General features: G+C 46.5%; 1 protein-coding gene across 7 annotated transcripts in view; it reads right to left on the bottom strand.

The window, feature by feature from the left end:
• Positions 1–11,514, bottom strand: part of SLC8A3 (solute carrier family 8 member A3) — a 168,107-nt gene extending 156,593 nt beyond the window's left edge. For 5 of the 7 annotated variants that reach the window (XR_015134093.1, XR_015134092.1, XR_015134094.1 and 2 more), the window contains exon 1: positions 10,488–10,624. The gene's annotated coding sequence lies outside the window, so the exon portion shown is untranslated. Of the gene's footprint in view, positions 1–10,487; positions 11,034–11,396 lie in introns of those variants that run through there. The other 2 variants (XM_086320004.1, XM_086320006.1) reach the window with 2 other exon arrangements.
• Between the last annotated feature and the right edge of the window lie 8,899 nt (positions 11,515–20,413).

The raw sequence follows: 20,413 nt of genomic DNA, 5'->3' as shown, positions 1-20,413 counted from the left end.
GACCCCGTGGACTGCAGCCCACCAAATCCCACTCCTCCATCCATAGGATTTGCCAGGCAAGAGTACTGGAGTGGGTTGCCATTGTCTTCTCCACAACAGAGTCTACATGGATCCAAATACATCCTTCCTGGATGGAAAAGGAAAAGCAGAAGCACAGGACTTGAGACTGACCTGTCTGGAGCATTTGGGGGCCGATTCTGAGAATGCCCTGGAGGGTTGCAGTGGGAAGGGACTCCACACAGGAGGGCCAAGCTCAGGCCACCAGACCCTCAAGCAGCTCAGGATGCCTTGTAGCCCAGACAGCCAGATAGTTGGGTTGGCTGCTCATCTCACCTCTAGAGACCCAATGTAATAACAGACACACTGGGGGCTTCAAATTGCAGCTGGAAAGCTCTGAAGCAAAAGATGTGATCAGCATGAATAACATTCTTAGTAGGAGGTGATCTATAAGCTGTGGAACCAGACCCACAGAACACAGAATTGTCAGGGAAGTAGATTAAAAGTCAACACATCCAACATAGCATTTTTTAAAGGTAAGGAATGTGAGGCCCAGAAAGCAGCAAAGGGTTTTGCCTGTAGTTGTCAGAAGAAATAACAACTAAAATATACTGTTCTTGCCACTTGTTCAATGCATCTTCTGTGATACCACATTGCCCATTCCTGGGTTGATTTTTTTATTCCTTCACTGGCTCCTTTTATGATAAATAGGACAGATTCTCTTTCTTGCTTTTAGTCCACCTGCCTCAAGAGTGAGGTAGGTTATTCATTTTTCATTGATGAGCCACTGTGTTTCAGGTACCATACAACAAGAAGTGGGAGAGAGAGAAAGGACTTGGTCCAGGAAGAAGGTGAGTCTCAAGATGAAAAATACATATATTTTTTAATAATAAAAAATCTGCATTTAAATAAATATAAGGGACTTGTGAAAAACAGATGCTGCGTCATCAAAATTCAGAATAAGAGACTGCTTCTTCACAGTCTTCCCATCAGAAAGAGGCATTTGAACTGAAGAACAGTAGGATTCTTAGTGAAGGGCAAACCATGAACAAAAGCGCAGAAGAAGAAAGGACAAGAGTACTTAGGTGCCCACATGGGAACTGTAAGAAGTGAGACTAGAAGTGGAGTGGTGAAGCAGGCCAAGGAGGACCTTGAATATTAGGAGTCGGACTCGGGCAAAAAGTGAGAGGCCCTTCAAGGCTTTTGTGTGGGAAAATGACAAGCCTAGACTAGGGTTTTAGGAGGGCAATCTTATAATAGCCACTAAAGTGAATTGAAGGACTGGAAGAATGAAGTTGGGAAGATGTTAGAAAGTTACTGTTTATAGTATCATCATAATAATATAGCTTAGAAAGTTATTTTTTTTACAGGTACGGTAAGGACTGAGTGGGAAAACTCAATGTTGGGCACTTTGAATACAGTAGCTTTACTCTGTTGCAAACATACAAATGTTGGCTGCTATAATAATAATTTCTATTATAATTATCATTATTATTATGTTAGAGGTTGTCAAATCCATACTGAGGTCGTGGTAGTAGGGATAGGGAAGAGAGGCATGGACTGAACAGATGTAAGGAACACAATAGTGCTCCTTTATCTGTGTGGGATAAATTCTAAGGCCCCCAAGTGGATGTCTGATATTGCAAATAGTACTTAATTCTATGTATACTATGTTTTTCCCTGTATATACACATTTACAGTTAAATTTCCAAATTAGGCCCAGAAAGATTGAAGGAGGAAGGAGAAGGGGACGACAGAGGATGAGATGGTTGGATGGCATCACCGACTCAATGGACATGAATTTGAGTAAACTCTGGGAGTTGGTGATGGACAGCAAGGCCTGGCATGCTGCAGTCCAGGGGGTCACAAAGAGTTGGATGTGACTGAGCGACTGAACTGAACTGAACTGAACTGAAATAGGTTAGCAATAATAACTAATAATAAAATAGAACAATTATAACAGTATACTGTAATAAAAGTTGTGTGAGTGTATTCTCTTTCATTCTCTCACTCAGAATATCTTATGGTGGTTGGTGGTGGTTTAGTCGCTAAGTCATGTTGGACTCTTGCAATCCCATGGACTATATAGCCTGCCAGACACCTCTGTCTATGGGATTTCCCAGGCAAGAATACTGGAGTGGTTTGCCATTTCCTTCTCCAGGGGATCTTCCGAATCCAGGGATCGAACCTGGGTCTCCCGCACTGCAGGCAGATTCTTTACCGACTGAGCTACCAGGGAAGCCCCCAGAATATCTTACAGTACAAATTTAATGCCTTTTCCATCTTAATGGAGCACTTTATCACACACAGTGGCTGTAACTTTTGCAGCCTGAGGTGTGACAGCAAACCTGTGGGAGAAAACTGGGAGGGAGGAGAGGATCTTGGAGATGAAGTGAAAGAGGGCCCACCTAGAGAGCTAGTGGAACCTGGAGAGGTTCTGTGCGATAGAAGTCAAGAGGGGGAAGTTTCACGGAGCTAATGATCAATTTTTTCTGATGGAGGTTGGGGGAAATCAGGAATAAGTTATATTTGGGGGAATGAGAAGTCCTTGGTGAGTGAGAGTTGGGCAGAAGGTAGGAAAAAATGAGAAAGCAAGGGACTAAGTGAATGAATGAGTGATGGGGAAATAGAAACAGATGTCTACTCTAAAATTTCAAGAGTGTGTGGAAAGCAAGATGGGAGGAGAAAATGACGGGAGGAAGTGAACAAAGGGATATTCTTGCTAGGATGTTGAGCATGCTTACAATTAGATGGAGGGGATTCAGTGCTCAAAAGGAAAGAGCTCAGGGCAGGCTGATGAAGGCAGGGCAGGAGGGACACTGGGCAGGAAGGGAAGGGAGAACTTTTAAATTGTGAGACCAGTGACAAGTAAGGGTGGAGAACAAAGTTGGGAGATCAGGGTGCAAAGGAAGAGTGTGCAAGCTCACACTACTTGGTTCATTCTCTAGGATGAACAAAGTGGTGTGTAACCTGGACATCTTCTCCTCTCAAGTGATTTGGAAACTGCCATGTAGAAGCCTGGGCAGGAATACAGTTTCCAGACCCATTTCCGGATCCAGTCCCAACATGACCCAGCATTCCTGTACACAACCAGGAAAGCACTATTTGTCATTCAGACATCAAGGCAGTAAATGCTACCTGACCCATTCCAAGAGCTGTTTTCTTAGTAGACATGACCCTGTATACCACATCTAAATACACTTGATTCAGGAATTAGCCTCTAGAAGGCGATGGCACCCCACTCCAGTACTCTTGCCTGGAAAATCCTGTGGGCAGAGGAGCCTGGTGGGCTGCAGTCCATGGGGTCACTAGGAGTTGGACACGACTCAGCGACTTCACTTTCACTTTTCACTTTCATGCACTGGAGAAGGAAATGGCAACCCACTCCAGTGTTCTTGCCTGGAGAATCCCAGGGATGGGGAGCCTGGTGGGCTGCCATCTATGGGGTCGCACAGAGTCAGAAAATGACTGAATCGACCTAGCAGCAGCAGCAACTCTTCATATTATAAAAATGTACATATACATGTGATTCTTCCTATCTAGATGTCTTGTTCAATAGTCTCTATGGATTGCAATCCTTCTTACCCCTGACCTTCCTGCTCAAGACCTTCCCCAGGACCCACAGATCTCAGATCTTTAGGGGTCCACCTTGCTGGGCAGCTCAGCTGACTGGGAAGAGTGTCTTAGACATGCTGGAGCCATTTTTCCTTTCTCTTGAAGTGGTCTACCCAGTGTTGGGTTTAGAGTGCCCATCCAAAAAAACAGAGACAACTGAACACAAACCAATCTCATTAAAGAAAATAGGGAAATTCCTTCCTAGAAGGACAGCTCTGGTTTGTATGCTGAAACAGAAAGAGGACCCCCCTAGCCCTCCCTCCTAGGCCAGCAGGATGACAACGCACAAGGGTTCTGCAATAGTCCCCTGCTTCCTCTCGCTACATTCTGGTCTTGATGCACTATCTAAAACGCAGATCTGACCATGCACTTCAGCACTGAAAACCTTCCTAAGTCCCCACTGGAAACTCAGTGGAAAACCTTAGCATGAAGTACAAGTCCTTCAAGATCTGGCCCCTAGAACTTCTCTAAACTCATCTCTCTGAACTTTACCCTCAGTCTTTAGTCATTTGAAAGAGCTCTTGTCCACTTTAGGCCTTTGCATACTGATCCCTTCAGGGCTTCCCTGACCACTCAGCAATAAAGAATCTGCCTGCAATGCAGGAGACTGATGCAGGTTCGATCTCTGGGTGGGGAAGATCCCCTGGAGTAGGAAATGGCAACCCACTCCAGTATTCTGTCCTGGGAAATCCCATGGACAGAGCCTGGTGGGCTACAGTCCAGGGGGTTTCAAAGAGTTGGACATGATTGAGCACAGCAATATCACAGTAATCCAAGTCTATGCCCCAACCAGTAACGCTGAAGATGAAGTTGAACGGTTCTATGAAGACCTACAAGACCTTTTAGAACTAACACCCAAAAAAGATGTCCTTTTCATTTTAGGGGACTGGAATGCAAAAGTAGGAAGTCAAGAAACACCTGGAACAGGCAAATTTGGCCTTGGAATACAGAATGAAGCAGGACAAAGACTAATAGAGTTTTGCCAAGAAAATGCACTGGTCATAACAAACACCCTCTTCCAACAACACAAGAGAAGACTCTACACATGGACATCACCAGATGGTCAACACTGAAATCAGATTGATTATATTCTTTGCTGCCAAAGATGGAGAAGCTCTATACAGTCAACAAAAACAAGACCAGGAGCTGACTGTGGCTCAGATCATGAACTCCTTATTGCCAAATTCAGACTTAAATTGAAGAAAGTAGGGAAAACCACTAGACCATTCAGGTATGACCTAAATCAAATCCCTTATGATTATACAGTGGAAGTGAGAAATAGATTTAAGGGCCTAGATCTGATAGATAGAGTGCCTGATGAATTATGGAATGAGGTTCGTGACATTGTACAGGAGACAGGGATCAAGACCATCCCCATGGAAAAGAAATTCAAAAGCAAAATAGCTGTCTGGGGAGGCCTTACAAATAGCTGTGAAAAGAAGGGAAGCAAAAAGCAAAGGAAAAAAGGAAAGATATAAGCATCTGAATGCAGAGTTCCAAAGAATAGCAAGAAGAGATAAGAAAGCCTTCCTCAGCGATCAGTGCAAAGAAATCGTGGAAAACAACAGAATGGGAAAGACTAGAGATCTCGTCAAGAAAATCAGAGATACCAAGGGAATATTTCATGCAAAGATGGGCTCGATAAAGGACAGAAATGGTATGAACCTAACAGAGGCAGAAGATATTAAGAAGAGGTGGCAAGAATACACAGAAGAACTGTACAAAAAAAGATCTTCACGACCCAGATAATCACGATGGTGTGATCACTGACCTAAAGCCAGACATCCTGGAATGTGAAGTCAAGTGGGCCTTAGAAAGCATCACTACGAACAAAGCTAGTGGAGGTGATGGAATTCCAGTTGAGCTATTTCAAATCCTGAAAGATGATGCTGTGAAAGTGCTGCACTCAACATGCCAGCAAATTTGGAAAACTCAGCAGTGGCCACAGGACTGGAAAAGGTCAGTTTTCATTCCAATCCCAAAGAAAGGCAATGCCAAAGAATGCTCAAACTACCACGTAATTGCACTCATCTCACATGCTAGTAAGGTAATGCTCAAAATTCTCCAAGCCAGGCTTCAGCACTACGTGAACTATGAACTTCCAGATGTTCAAGCTGGTTTTAGAAAAGGCAGAGGAACCAGAGATCAAATTGCCAAATTTCCATGATCAAATTGCTGGATCATGGAAAAAGCAAGAGAGTCCAGAAAAACATCTATTTCTGCTTTATTGACTATGCCAAAGCCTTTGACTGTGTGGATCACAATAAACTGTGGACAATTCTGAAAGAGATGGGAATACCAGACCACCTGACCTGCCTCTTGAGAAATTTGTATGCAGGTCAGGAAGCAACAGTTAGAACTGGACATGGAATGACAGACTGGTTCCAAATAGGAAAAGGAGTACGTCAAGGCTGTATATTGTCACCCTGCTTATTTAACTTCTATGCAGAGTACATCATGAGAAATGCTGGACTGGAAGAAACACAAGCTGGAATCAAGGTTGCCGGGAGAAATATCAATAACCTCAGATATGCAGATGACACCACCCTTATGGCAGAAAGTGAAGAGGAACTCAAAAGCCTCTTGATGAAAGTGAAAGAGGAGAGTGAAAAAGTTGGCTTAAAGCTCAACATTCAGAAAACGAAAATCATGGCATCTGGTCCCATCACTTCATGGCAAATAGATGGGGAAAGAGTGGAAACAGTGTCAGACTTTATTTTGGGGGGCTCAAAATCACTGCAGATGGTGACTGCAGCCATGAAATTAAAAGATGCTTACTCCTCGGAAGGAAAGTTATGACCAACCTAGATAGCATATTGAAAAGCAGGGACATTACTTTGCCAACAAAGGTCCGTCTAGTCAAGGCTATGGTTTTTCCTGTGGTCATGTATGGATGTGAGAGTTGGACTATGAAGAAGGCTGAGCGCCAAAGAATTGATGCTTTTGAACTGTGGTGTTGGAGAAGACTCTTGAGAGTCTCTTGGACTGCAAGGAGATCCAACCAGTCCATTCTGAAGGAGATCAGCCCTGGGATTTCTTTGGAAGGAATGATGCTAAAGCTGAAACTCCAGTACTTTGGCCACCTCATGTGAAGAGTTGACTCATTGGAAAAGACTCTGATGCTGGGAGGGATTGGGGGCAGGAGGAGAAGGGGACGACAGAAGATGAGATGGCTGGATGGCATCACTGACTCAATGGACGTGAGTCTGAGTGAACTCCGGGAGTTGGTGATGGACAGGGAGGCCTGGCGTGCTAAGATTCATGGGGTTGCAAAGAGTCGGACATGACTGAGCGACTGAACTGAACTGAACTAAGCACAGCACAGCACATACTGATCCTTTCACTCAAAGACCTTTCTCCCCCACCATTCCCCTCCCTACTTTCACCAAAGCCAGCTCCTTCCTAGCCTGTCTTTCTGGGATCAGCTATCCCTAGAAATTCTCCGTAAGACCCCCTAGAGACGTGATCTTCCTACATTTTCACTGCACCTGGGATGTAGCCTTCACAGACAGGAGTCAGTTTAAATGGTAATTGTGTGTTCACTAGTTGGTTATCCCTGCTGGGATGAGTGTGTGTTTATGTGGAAAGGAAACATCCTATTTTATTTGCCTCTGTACCCAGCAAACTTGGCCAAGGGGATTGTTGAATATTTATTGAATAAATAACTGATTGGTTGAATCAATGAAGGCTTTCTTTTTTGGAGTCAAATGTATTTCTGAAACTCATCAAACGTTTGAACTTCCAAGCAAAGCAACCAGGCTTGAGTGCAAAGGGAGTGATTTTCTCTTTTGAGCCAATCTTGGTAGCTTGAAGAGAAGCTGTGTGACACATTCCTCCAAATCCAGATTGTCGGCAGTGAGTGACTGGACCAGGGAGACTGAGGAATAATGCCCACAATGACTGCTGCTGCTGCTGCTGCTAAGTTGCTTCAGTCGTGTCTGACTCTGTGTGACCCCAGAGACCGCAGCCCACCAGGCTCCTCCATCCCTGGGATTCTCCAGGCAAGAACACTGGAGTGGGTTGCCATTTCCTTCTCCAATGCATGAAAGTGAAAAGTGAAAGTGAAGTCACTCAGTCGTGTCCAACTCCTAGCGACCCCATGGACTACAGCCTACCAGGCTCCTCCACCCATGGGATTTTCCAGGCAAGAGTACTGGAGTGGGGTGCCATTGCCTTCTCTGCCACAATGACTACCCATGGACAATACCAGTAACTACACCAGGGACTGTACAAGGGGCCGCCTTGCACCGGGACAGGGCAGGGCTGGATCAGGGGGACACTCCCTTGGCTTCAGGGGTGTTTTTTTACAGGGTCAGTTTGCTGGCCCTATTCTTCCTTCTCTGACCAGGAGGCTCTGCAGGGCCATTCGTGTGCATGCTCAGTCACTTCAGCGGTGTCCGACTCTTTGTGACCCCATAGACTGTAGCCCGCCAGGCTCCTCTGTCCATGGGATTCTCCAGGCAAGAATATTGCAGGGGGTTGCCATGCCCTTCTCTAGGGGATCTAGGGTTGGATCTTCCCAACCCAGGGATCAAACCTGCATCTTCTCTCCTTTCCTGCATTGGCAGATGGGTTCTTCACCACTGGCGCCACCTGGGAAGGACTGTAGCCCTTCTGCAAGAGATGCCAAAGTAGAGATCAGAGAAGAGGTAACTTATTCCTCCTAGTTCCATTCATTCACTCAGCACGGATGGAGTAGTTTCTCTATGCCAGGCACACTGCCAGGTCCTGGGGATACAAGATGAATAAACACCAGCTCTCTTTCCTCCCTTCATGCAGCTTGCTGTCCAGAGGCGTGACTGGCCTTGCTCAATCACATAAATACATTGAACGTGAATCTTTAAATTACTTCAAAATAATAGGTTCAAGTTAGGAGTGTAAAATAAAGGAATCTGGCTTAGGGAAGGTAGGGAAAGCTTCCTTGAGAAAGTCACCAATGAACTAAGGACAGAAAGATAAATAGGAGTACATTAGACAAGGACGAAGTGTTGGAAAAGCAAGAAAGCATTCCCAGGTAGAGGAAACCACCTAAACAGCCTTCCCATCTTCATGAAGTCTGAGAATCACTTCAACCAAATTTAGGTCCCACCTGCTTCTTCTCAACCCCATATCTATATTTTATTTAAAGGAACAGGTAACCGTGGAGTGGACTTGCATGTGCAAACTGCAAAGGGGAATTGCAGATGGCGGTGAGGGGTTGGGAGACCACAGCTACCCCCAGCTCTGATCCTCGCACGGCAGGAAGGCGCGGGCTCCTCTCAAACTCGGACCCCGCAAGGCCCGCAGGAAGAAGAGCCGGCGGGAGGGAGGGCCTGAGCGGATCTTGGATCTCCCTCCGTCAGGGAGAAGCAGGGTGCAGCAGCTATATTTGAAAATCGAGGTAAACAAGAGCTCAGCTCAAGTGGACGGGGCACAACAGCTGCGGAAGATTAATCACACACGGCTGCGAGTCACCAGGTCGCCACGAGGCCCCCACCAGCAGGCCGGATGTGCTCCTATCACGTACCCACAGCTCCCTCCGCCTGGGGTGTTTCTCGGCCACTCAAGAGCGCGCGGCCCTGCTCCCAGCTGCGGCCTGCCCTTCTGACAAACTACCCGGAGTTTCAATCTTTCTACCCAGGAGCCCGAACAACCAAACGTTCGGGGTTTGTTTTTTAGTCACCAGGGGACAGAGCCAAAGACAGACAGAGAGAGAGCGCGCCAGACAGAGAGAGAGAGAGAGAGAGAGAGAGAGAGAGACGGACAAGGAGATACAGAGAGGGAGAGAGAGACAGGCGGCAGGCAGGCGGGCAGGGAGCGGGTAAATTTATGGCACTGCATTAAAGGCGTTTGTTCTATTTAACCCCCACCCTCTCCCTCCACAGTTAAAAATAAAACACAGTGAATAAAGAGGCGGGGGAAAATCGCTTTTTTCCCCTCCGGAAACATATCGCTTTCTTCGTCTCCCCAGTGGCTCAGGTCCTCGGAGCAGGTCAGGCAGGGTCTTGCAGGAGCAGGCCAGCCTCTGAATGAAGGCCTGTGGCTGTGTGCGTGTGTGCATGTGTGTGGTGGTGGCGGTGAGGGGTGTGTGGGCGAGCGGGGGTGGGGGTGGGGCGGCGAGGAGGCGGGTTGGGGAGGGGGCAGAGTTACACACTTCACGTCTCTCCACCTGGCCCCGGCCCGCCCAGACCACCGCGGACGGGAGAACACCGGTCGGGAGAAGCCCTCCTTCTCCCCGCCCCCTTGGCCGCCGCGGGCTGGTGCGCCGGGGCTGCAGTTCCCGACCCGCGGCGGTGGAGTCCCGAGGTTGGGGTGCGCGCGGGCGTGCGTACAGGCGGGCGCGCGCCGAGTGGGTAACGCGCTCCCCTCGCAGCCCCCAAACCCCACGGGCGCTCGCCACCCCGGGAGCACAACACTCGTTGGCACAGCCCAGGCACACACATGCATACAGGCATCCAGCACGGAACACGGCGCTCAGCCTCCCTAATGAGCACCCGTCCGTAACCCGACAAACCCGCGACCAGCCCAGGCATCTCTGCACCGCGCCCCCCCCCACCCACCCACCCACCTACCACCGCACCTCCCAGGAGGCACTCAGTCTGCCAGTACGCCCCCCACCCCACCTCCCAGCACCGCCTGCATCCCAGTACACTTTCCGCGGCACCCTCCCCCGCCACCTCTTCTGACACTAGACCCGCAGGAAAGCAGTTCATGTGAATGATCTCGAGAAAGAACTTAATTAACACCGTTATTCACAAGCCGGAACCCTCACGGGGACATCCCCAAACCCACCCCCTCCATCACCACCAACCCCCGCCGCCCCCGCCCGACCTCTGCCTCCCCGGCCTCTGCCGCCGGTTGAGGGGGAAGGGCAGGAGGCTCAGCCCTTCACTCACCGTTTCCTCTCGATCTCTCGGGCGGAGTGGGCAAGTGAGGGGGGGTGGGTGAGAAAGGTGCGCGATGCCCCCGCCGCCCGGCTCCTCACCGGCCGCAGCGGCTCATCGCCCCAGCGGGCTGCCCGCCGGCCGCAGCCGCGTCCGGGGCATGTCAGTTCGCCGCCGCCTCCCGCCCGCCGGGCTCGTGGGCTGCCAGCTTTCAGGGAGCCTTGGGGCAGCGCATCCGGAGGGCGAGGGCTAGGGCCGGAGCAGGGGGCCTGGGGAGGGGTCCCTCGGCACCGGTTTAAGGAGCAGGGAGCACGCCTCCGTAGACCCCTGGGAAACCCCGACTCGGGCGCGGGCTCGGACTAAAGCCCTGGAGAGGCCCGGAGTCCCGGCCGCCCGCAGCAAGGGGATCCCTGCCGGGAGGGGGCAAGAAGGCGAGCGGCCCGGCGTGCCCTGGCGGCTCCGAGGACCCCGGACTTGCAGTCTGCGTCGCCGGGGCTTTCCCGGGGCTGGGAGCGCGCCGGCTCTCCCCCTAGCACGCCGTCACCGCGGGACTCGTCTCGGCCTCGCCGCGGGCGGAGGGGACGCGCGGAGGGTCTGGTTTCTGGGCGAGCCGAGAGCTTTGCCCATTAAGCTGCAGGAGGAAGCCAAATCAAAAAGCCAATCTCCAAGCCTCCAAAACCCAACGTCACCCTATCACGGCATGACTAGCAGCGCATATTTATCCTCGCGCGCCGATGGAGGTGATTTTCAGAGAGCTTTCCGACCAGCAGCGGGGAGCCGAGTCCGCCTCTCGCATCCCGAGAGCCCCCAGGACCGAATGCAGACGGAACCCGTAGCCCGAGGCCACCCACCCAATCTTTGCAGCCTGGCGCCGGGCGCCTCCTCGCCAGCGGCAGTTCCAAGACGGCGGCGCGTCCTGACCTGGATTCCGCGGAGTCCAGAGCTCCGGGCAGCAGCGGGGAGGGAGGGCAGGCGGGCGCGCAGCACCGGCTTTCCCCTTGTCCTCAGGAGACGCTGCCTGCAATCCCGAAATTAAGTCTCCACCAAACACATCTGTGGTTTTTAAATATAGCAGGGGACGATTAACCAGGCAGGGTCCACCCAGGCCTAGGGGAGGAGTTGAGGGGGGATGGAGGTTAGCAGTGGAGGGAAAAGAAAACTCCCTTTCTCCCCTCTTTTTTTTTTCCCCCTTCTGTTCTTGGTGTAGGACTCAGTCTGTCATTTTCTCAACCCAAATCAAACAACAGTTTGTGACAGACGCTTGGGTGAGCGCTGGTATGTTGGCTTTGGGGTTTTCAAGGCTAAAAATACGAGGGGGCTGTATCCCAAATTGCTGCTTCTTCTGGGCCTGGAGTCTGGAAGAGAGATGATCCTTTGATGCAGCAACAGAACTAGGGTTTGGGGCTTGGCTTACACGAAGTGTACACACGTAGCCTGAAATCAGATGCCTGTAATTTCTGCTATATTTGTCAGGGTTGGTCCTGGAGGCCTGAGGGGTGGGCAAGCCTCTCCTAAGAATGGGGTTTCACATCCCTGTCTATGGATGGCATTAGGCAGATCTAAAATGAGACTGGTGGGGGCTTCTGTAGAGACACCAAGGGCAGATTCTGGGAGAGAACATACGGGCACAAAGTTGCTCTCAGGCCTTTGCTGCCTGAAGCCGAAAATGATGGGCCAAAAAAGTGAGAATAGTACTCTGCAAGTGTCAGCACCTCCTCAGGGCCAAGTGCCCTGCTAATGAATTTGATTGCCTAATTTCATGTCATCCTCACAAAACTCTGTGAGACAGGTATAGTTATGAAGTCCATTTTTCTCTTGAGGAAATTGAGCCTTAGAGAGGTTAAAAAACCATCCCAAGGCCACATGCAGCAGAACCAAGGACTAGAAAAAGGTGGAATCAACTGGATTTTCACTGATAACTGCAACAGTATGTGCAACTTCCCAGATTCCTGGCTCCCCTAAGAACTGCTCTGGAACAAGGTTTGGTCCAAAGAGATTAAGTAGGCATAGGAGTTAGAGAGCCCCTGAGCTTGGGATGGTATGTGAGTTCTTTCCTGGTCCCTTGAACAATGCTATTTCAGCAAATCACACAGTGGTTTCAGTCCTGAGTCTGAGTTCCGGATATCCTCAGTCCTAATTGAGCCCTGTCAGAGAAGGCAATGGCACCTCACTCCAGTACTCTTGCCTGGTAAATCCCATGGATGGAGGAGCATGATGGGCTGCAGTCCATGGGGTCGCTAGGAGTCGAACACGACTCAGTGACTTCACTTTCACTTTTCACTTTCATACATTGAAGAAGGAAATGGCAACCCACTCCAGTGTTCTTGCCTGGAGAATCCCAGGGACGGGGGAGCCTGGTGGGCTGCCGTCTATGGGGTCGCATAGAGTCGGACATGACTGAAGTGATGCAGCAGCAGCAGCAACTGAGCCCTGTGGTCTCACATTCCTCAACATTCACGGACCTTGAATCCAGTTCAGGGCTGAGTCACTGACTCTGCCAAAGTTCAATAACTTCTAACGTGAGATTTCAGGTTATGACAATTGGTGGGATTTACCTTGTGTCTGTTTTCATGGAGACCCATGATGCAGGTTGGTCCATAGTCAAGACCAAGAGACTGCTAGTGGGCCCATAAATTAGCGTAGATTTTAGGGAAGGCAGTTTTGGAAGATACATCAAATTACTTAAAAAATGTGAGCCACTTTTGCCTCTACTAGTAATTTTACTAGTAAAAATTCATTCTGTGGCAATAACGGAGGATTTGTGCTCAAATGTTTAGTTACAAGGACATTCACAGTAGTGTTTATAAGAGGAAAAAACTGGAAGCATCTTAATTTTCCATCAGAGAGAACTGGAGAGGGTAGCCTTTCCCTTTCCCAGGAGATCTTCCCAACTCAGGGATTGAACCCGGGTCTCCCGCATTGTGGGCAGATTCTTTACCAGCTGAGCCACAGGAAAGCCCAAGAATACTAGAGTGAGTAGCCTATCCCCCACATTGTGGGCAGATTCTTTACCAGCTGAGCCACAGGAAAGCCCAAGAATACTAGAATGAGTAGCCTATCCCTTCTCCTGCGGATCTTCCCAACCCAGGGATCGAACCAGGGTCTCCTGCATTGCAGGTAGATTCTTTACCAGCTGAGCTATCGGGGAAGCCCTTATGAGGTATAATTACGTACAATAAAAGTCACCTGTATTAAGTGTACAGGTTGATGAGTTTTGACAAAAGTACATACAAATGTAACAACCACTCAAATCAAGGTACAGGACATTTTCATCTCTCACAAGTTCTTGGTCCCCTCTGCAGTTATCCCTCGACTTCCCTCAAGCAACCGTTGATTGTTTTCTGTCACTCTAGATTCATTTTTTGGCTTGTTTTAGATTTTTTTTCTTCTTGCCTCTATATCTTTTGATGTTTCTTCAGTGAATATTAGTTGTTGTTGTTAAGTCACTAAGTCGTGTCCAACTCTTTTGCAACCCCAAGAACAGGCTTCCCTGTCCTTCACTATCTCCCAGAGTCGCTCAAATTCATGTCCATTGAGTTGGTGATGTTTTCTATCTATCTCATCCTCTGCCACCCTCTTATTTTGCCTACCATCTTTCCCAGCATCAGGGTCTTTTCCAACGAGTCTGATCTTTCCACCAGATAGCCAAAGGATTGGAGCTTCAGCTTCAGCATCAGTCCTTCCAATGAGTATTCAGGGTTGATTTCCCTTTGGATTAACTGATTTGATCTCCTTGCAGTCGAAAGGACTCTCAAGAGTCTTCTCCAGGATCACAGTTCGAAAGAATCAATTCTTTGGCCCTCAGCCTTCTTTATGATACAACTCTCACATCTGTACATAACTACTGGGAAAACAAAAGCTTTCTATACAACCTTCATAAGCAAAGTGATGTCTCTGCTTTTTAGTATGCTGTCTAGGTTTGTCATAACTTTCCTTCCAAAGAGCAAGTGTCTTCTAATTTCATGGCTGCAGTCACTATACGCAGTGATTTGGGAGCCCAAGGAAAAATAAAATCTGTCACTGCTTCTGCTTTTTCCCCTTCTATTTGCCATGAAGTGATTTAGATGCCATGATCTTAGTTTTTGGAATGTTCAGTTTCAGGCTAGTTTTTTCACTCTCCTCCTTCTCCCTTTTCAAGAGGCGCTTTAGGTCCTCTTCACTTCTGTCATTATGATGGTTATCATCTGCAGATCTTGAGCTTTTAGGTATTTATCCTACCTGTTTTGATGCCACCTTGTAACTCCTCCAGCTCAACATTTCACATGATATACTCTGCATATAAGTTAAATAAATAGAGTGATAATATGCAGCTTTGTCATACTCCTTTCCCAATTTTGAACCAATCAGTTGTTCCATGTAAGGTTCTAACTGTTGCTTCTTGACCCACATAGTAGGCAGGTAAGATGGTCTGGTATTCCCATCTCTATAAGAATTTTCCAAAATTTGTCATGATCCATACAGTCAAAGGGTTTTGCGTAGTCGATGAAGCAGAGTAGATGTTTTTCTGGAACTCCCTTCCTTTCTCTATGATCCAACAAATGTTGGCAATTCGATCTCTGGTTCCTTGGCCTTTTCTAAATCCAGTTGAACATCCGGAAGTTTTCAATTCAAGTACTGGTAAAGCCTAGCTTGAAGGATTTTGAGCATAACCTTACTAGCATGGGAAGTGAGCACCATTGTCTGGTAGTTTGAACATTCTTTAGCGCTCCCCTTCTTTGGAATTGGGTTGAAAAGTGACTGTTTCCACTCCTATGGCCACTGCTGGGTTTTCCAAATTTGCTGACATATTGAGTACAGCACTTTAACACCATCATCTTTTTTTTAATTAATTAATTTATTTTAATTGGAGGCTAATTACTTTACAATATTGTAGTGGTTTTTGCCATACATTCACATGAATCAGCCATGGGTGTACATGTGTTCCCCATCCTGAATCCCCCTCCCACCTCCCTCCCCATCCCATCCCTCAGGGTCATCCCAGTGCACCAGCCCTGAGCACCCTGTCTCATGCATCTAACCTGAACTGGAGATCTGTTTTACATACGATAATATACACGTTTCAATGCTATTCTCTCAAATCATCCCACCCTTGCATTCTCCCATAGAGTCCAAAAGACTGTTCTTTACATCTGTGTCTCTTTTGCTGTCTTGCGTATAGGGTCATTATTACCATCTTTCTAAATTCCATATATATGCATTAGTATACTGTATTGGTGTTTTTCTTTCTGACTTACTTCACTCTGTATAAGAGGCTCCAGTTTCATCCACCTCATTAGAACTGATTCAAATGCAGTTTTTAATGACTAATATTCCATTGCAACACCATCATCTTTTAGTATTTCAAATAGCTCAGCTGGAATTCCATCACCTCCACTAGCTTTATTGGTAGTAAAGCATCCTAAGGCCCACTTGACTTCACATTCCAGGATGTCTGGCTCTAGGTGAGTGACCATACCATTGTGGTTTTCCGGGTCATCAAGACCTTTTTTGTACAGTTCCTCTGTGTATTCTTGCCATTTCTTAATTTCTTCTGCCTTTGTTAAGTCTTTACCATTTCTGTCCTGTATTATGCCCATCCTTGCGTGAAATATTTCTTTGATATCTCCAATTTTATTGAAGAGGTCTCATCTTTCCCATTCTATTGTTCTCTTCTATTTCTTTGCATTGTTCATTGAAGAAGGCCTTCTTATCTCTCCTTGGTATTCTCTGTAATTGTGCATTCAGTTGGGATGATGGAAGATACTTGTACATATAAATCTCTTTATTTTTTCTTTGCTCCCTAATAATAATAATATCATTATTTGAAAGCATATAGTTCTTTATCTGGAGAAGGCAATGGCACCCCACTCCAGTGTTCTTGCCTGGAGAATCCCAAGGATGGGGGAGCCTGGTGGGCTGCCGTCTATGGGGTCACACAGAGTTGGACACGACTGAAGCAACTTAGCAGCAGCAGTTCTTTATCAGATTACCAGGGTACATTTGGATTTGCCTATAATCTCTATTTATAATAGTTCTATTAAAATAAGAAAAAAACATGTATTATTTCTCCTGTTATTCAATACAGTTGTATAAGTTTTAGGCAATACGATAAGATAAAAAAATCACCAAAATATCACTAAATAGTAAAATCTTCAATTTCAGGTTAGAAGATTGTTTTCCAGGAAGGATTAAGAAATTCAACTTTATGACTCAGTTTCCTCATCTATGGGCTTCCTTGGTGGCTCAGATGGTAAAGAATCTGCCTGCAATGCAGGAGACCCAGGTTCTATCCTTGGGTCAGGAAGATCCCCTGGAGAAGGGAATGGCAACCCACTCTGGTCTTTTTGCTTGGAGAATTCCATGGACAGAGGAGCCTGGAAGGCTATAGTCCATGGGGTCACAAAGAGTTGGACACGACTGAGACTAACAGCTTCACTTCCTCATCTATAGAACTGACATAATAGTATCTACCTTATAGGCATATTATGAGGATTAAATGAGTTAATGCACTAAAAGACTTGAAACAATGTCTAGCTGTTAGTTGTTAGTTCTCTAAAAATGTTAGTTTTTGTTATTAAAATGATCAAAAAATGTGGCTGGATACAAAATTAAAATACAAAAGTTAACAGTTTTAATAAACAGAAATTTAAATTTCTGGGGGGTGGAAATCCCATTTTTAATAAAACCTCGAACTATAAATGCCTAGAAATAAAGTTTACAAGAAAGGCAAAAGACCCAAATAAGTAAAACTATAAAAATATTATTAAAATGTGGAAAAAATATATCTAAATGGAGTCACAACTTCCTAAGATATTAATAGGATGAAATAATGTCATAACAATATCTACCCTTCCCAAAGGAATTTATATACTTAATGAAATTTCAACCAGAATCCTAGTTTGATTTTTTTTTTTTTTACACTGGATATGATGATTTTGAAGGTCAGTGGAGAAATAGCTGAAAACAATCTAGTATATTTTATAGACATCTGGTGTGTGAAGTGGGCTTTAGGAAGTATTACTACCAATAAAGCCAGTGGAGGTGATGGAATTCCAGCTGAGCTATTTAAAATTCTAAAACATGATGCTGTTAAAGTGCTGCACTCAATATGTGAGTAAATTTGGAAAACTCAGCAGTGGGCACAGGACGGGAAAGGGTCAGTTTTCATTCCATTCCCAAAGAAGGGCAATGCTGAAGAATGTTCAAACTATAATACAATTGCACTCATTGCACATGTTAGTAAGGTTCTACTCAAAATCCTTCAAGCTGGTCTTCAACAGTACATGATCAGAGAACTTCCAGTTGTACAAGCTGGGTTTAGAAAAGGCAGAGGAACCAGAGATCAAATTGCCAACATTCCTTGGATCATGGAGAAGGTAAGGGAGTTCCAGAAAAACATCTACGTCTGCTTCCATGCTGGGGCTCACAAAGCGATGGGACCAGCTCTCCCTCCGTGTAGGAACCAATTGGAAAATCCTGTGTTAGTTCCTGGGGCAGAGGAACCAATTAAGACCTGACAGGGCACCCAGTGCAGACCAGGAGCCACTCCCTGTGCAGGGCAATTTCCCCTCTGTCATTATCCCGTGGGGGCCTAAATGCAAATAGCCAACAGGCTGGGTTTAACAAAAAATACAAGAAATTCAACAAAAACCCAAAGAGAGGTAAACAGCCATTGTGGAAGGAACAATGCACTTGCTGTAAGGAGGAAAGGCATTGGAAAAGATTGCCCTGAGCTAAAACATAAGAAGGAAAAGCAATAAAACAAAAATGGGAGCTTCTCATATGGTAGAAAGAGCAACACTGATGATGAATGAAGAGGCCCAGGGCCTCCATGGGACTTGAGGAGCCCAATTCCAGTTTCTCTGCAGGAGCCCCATGACAGTAGGGAATGAGCTGACTGACTTTCTGATAGATGCAGAGGTAACATCAAGGTGTCACAGAAAACATGGCAATCCATCTCCGTCTCATGGGAGTCTCTGGAGAAGTACAAAGTTGTTTGTTTTTCCAATCTCTTGAAGGCCAGCTAGGGGACCTCACTTTGAAACATAGTTTCTTATACATACCAGAGTGTCCAATCCCTCTTTTGGGTGGAGATCTCCTTTGTAAAGTTCCAGGAACTTTTCTGCCAGAAGGGCTTGACATCAGAGTCCCACCAGAGCAAGCTTTAAGCCTACAGATGACAATCATAAAAATCCCAGAAAAGGAGACAGAGGTCTTTCCCCACCAAGGTATATAGAAATATAAGACCAAAAGGGTGGGCAGATGGCACCCCAGGGAAGGCCAAAAATGCATCAGTTCAGTTCAGTCGCTCAGTCATGTCCGACTCTTTGCCACCCCATGAATTGCAGCACGCCAGGCCTCCCTGTCCATCACCAACTCCTGGAGTTCACTCAAACTTCTGTCCATCGAGTCGGTGATGCCATCCAGCCATCTCATCCTCTGTCGTCTCCTTTTCCTCCTGCCCCCAATCCCTCCCAGCATCAGAGTCTTTTCCAATGAGTCAACTCTTCGCATGAAGTGGCCAAAGTACTGGAGTTTCAGCTTTAGCATCAATCCTTCCAGAGAAATCCCAGGGCTGATCTCCTTCAGAATGGACTGGTTGGATCTCCTTGCAGTCCAAGGGACTCTCAAGAGTCTTCTCCGACACCACAGTTCAAAAGCATCAATTCTTTGGTGCTCAGCCTTCTTCACAGTCCAACTCTCACATCCATACATGAACACAGGAAAAACCATAGCCTTGACTAGACAGACCTTTGTTGGCAAAGTAATGTCCCTGCTTTTCAATATGCTATCTAGGTTGGTCATAACTTTTCTTCCAAGGAGTAAGCGTCTTTTAATTTCATGGCTGCAGTCACCATCTGCAGTGATTTTGGAGCCCCCCAAAAATAAAGTCTGACACTGTTTCCACTGTTTCCCCATCTATTTGCCATGAAGTGATGGGACCAGATGCCATGATCTTCGTTTTCTGAATGTTGAGCTTTAAGCCAACTTTTTCACTCTCCTCTTTCACTCTCATCAAGAGGCTTTTGAGTTCCTCTTCACTTTCTGCCATAAGGGTGGTGTCATCTGCATATCTGAAGTTATTGATATTTCTCCCGGCAGTCTTGATTCCAGCTTGTGCTTCTTCCAGTCCAGTGTTTCTCATGATGTACTCTGCATATAAGTTAAATAAGCAGGGTGACAAAAATGCATAGATCTCATTAAAAAGGGATGATGGGACACTTAGCCAATACAGAGCTCATTAAAAAGGGATGGTGGAACACCTAATCTAAAATAATATCCTCTGAAACAAGAGGACAAAAAGGAAATCCAGACAATTATCAAGAAGTTTTTGAAAATAGAACTGATGAAACCCTGCAGGTCCCCATACAAAACCCCTATTCTCTTGGTCAAAAAGTCAAACTCAGCAGAATATCACTTAGTCCAAACTTGAGGGCTATTAATGAAATAATTTAAGAGTTGCACTCTGCGTCTGCTCTGCTCACAATTATTCTGAGAGAATATGGCTGGTACTCAGTTTGGGGACTTAAAAGATGGTGTCTTTTCTCCCTGCATTCCTATTTGAGGAAGAATCACAGCAGCTATTTTCTTCTGAATGGCAGACTCAGAAACACAGGTAGTCCAAGACTAATGTTGGACAGTCCTGCCTTGAGGATTTAAAAATTCCCCTACCTTATTTGGGGAATAAGGTTGGAAACTTAATATTGAGTGAAGGGCTTGTACTGCAATATATGGGTGATTTGCTAAGGCAATTATCAAGTCGTGATGGGATCGCTTCTCTAACAGACTGACTTGTCAAAATACTAGTCAGTGTATTCAGAAAAGGACAGAGAGAGGGTCAGATAGTAGGTTTTCTCTCTTGATTGCCTGGCTGGAAATGTTGTGCACAAGGAATTGTTTTGATCCCTGAGACACTCCTGGACATTATGCTGCAGCACACTCAGAAATGAAAATGTTAG

This window comes from Bos grunniens, chromosome 10 (assembly GCF_055505025.1).
Source record: "Bos grunniens cultivar Pamir isolate PY7600 chromosome 10, Bosgru_T2T1.0, whole genome shotgun sequence".
Lineage (NCBI taxonomy): Eukaryota > Metazoa > Chordata > Mammalia > Artiodactyla > Bovidae > Bos > Bos grunniens.
Note: the sequence above shows the minus strand (reverse complement) of the source record. Positions and strands in the feature narration are given on the sequence as shown.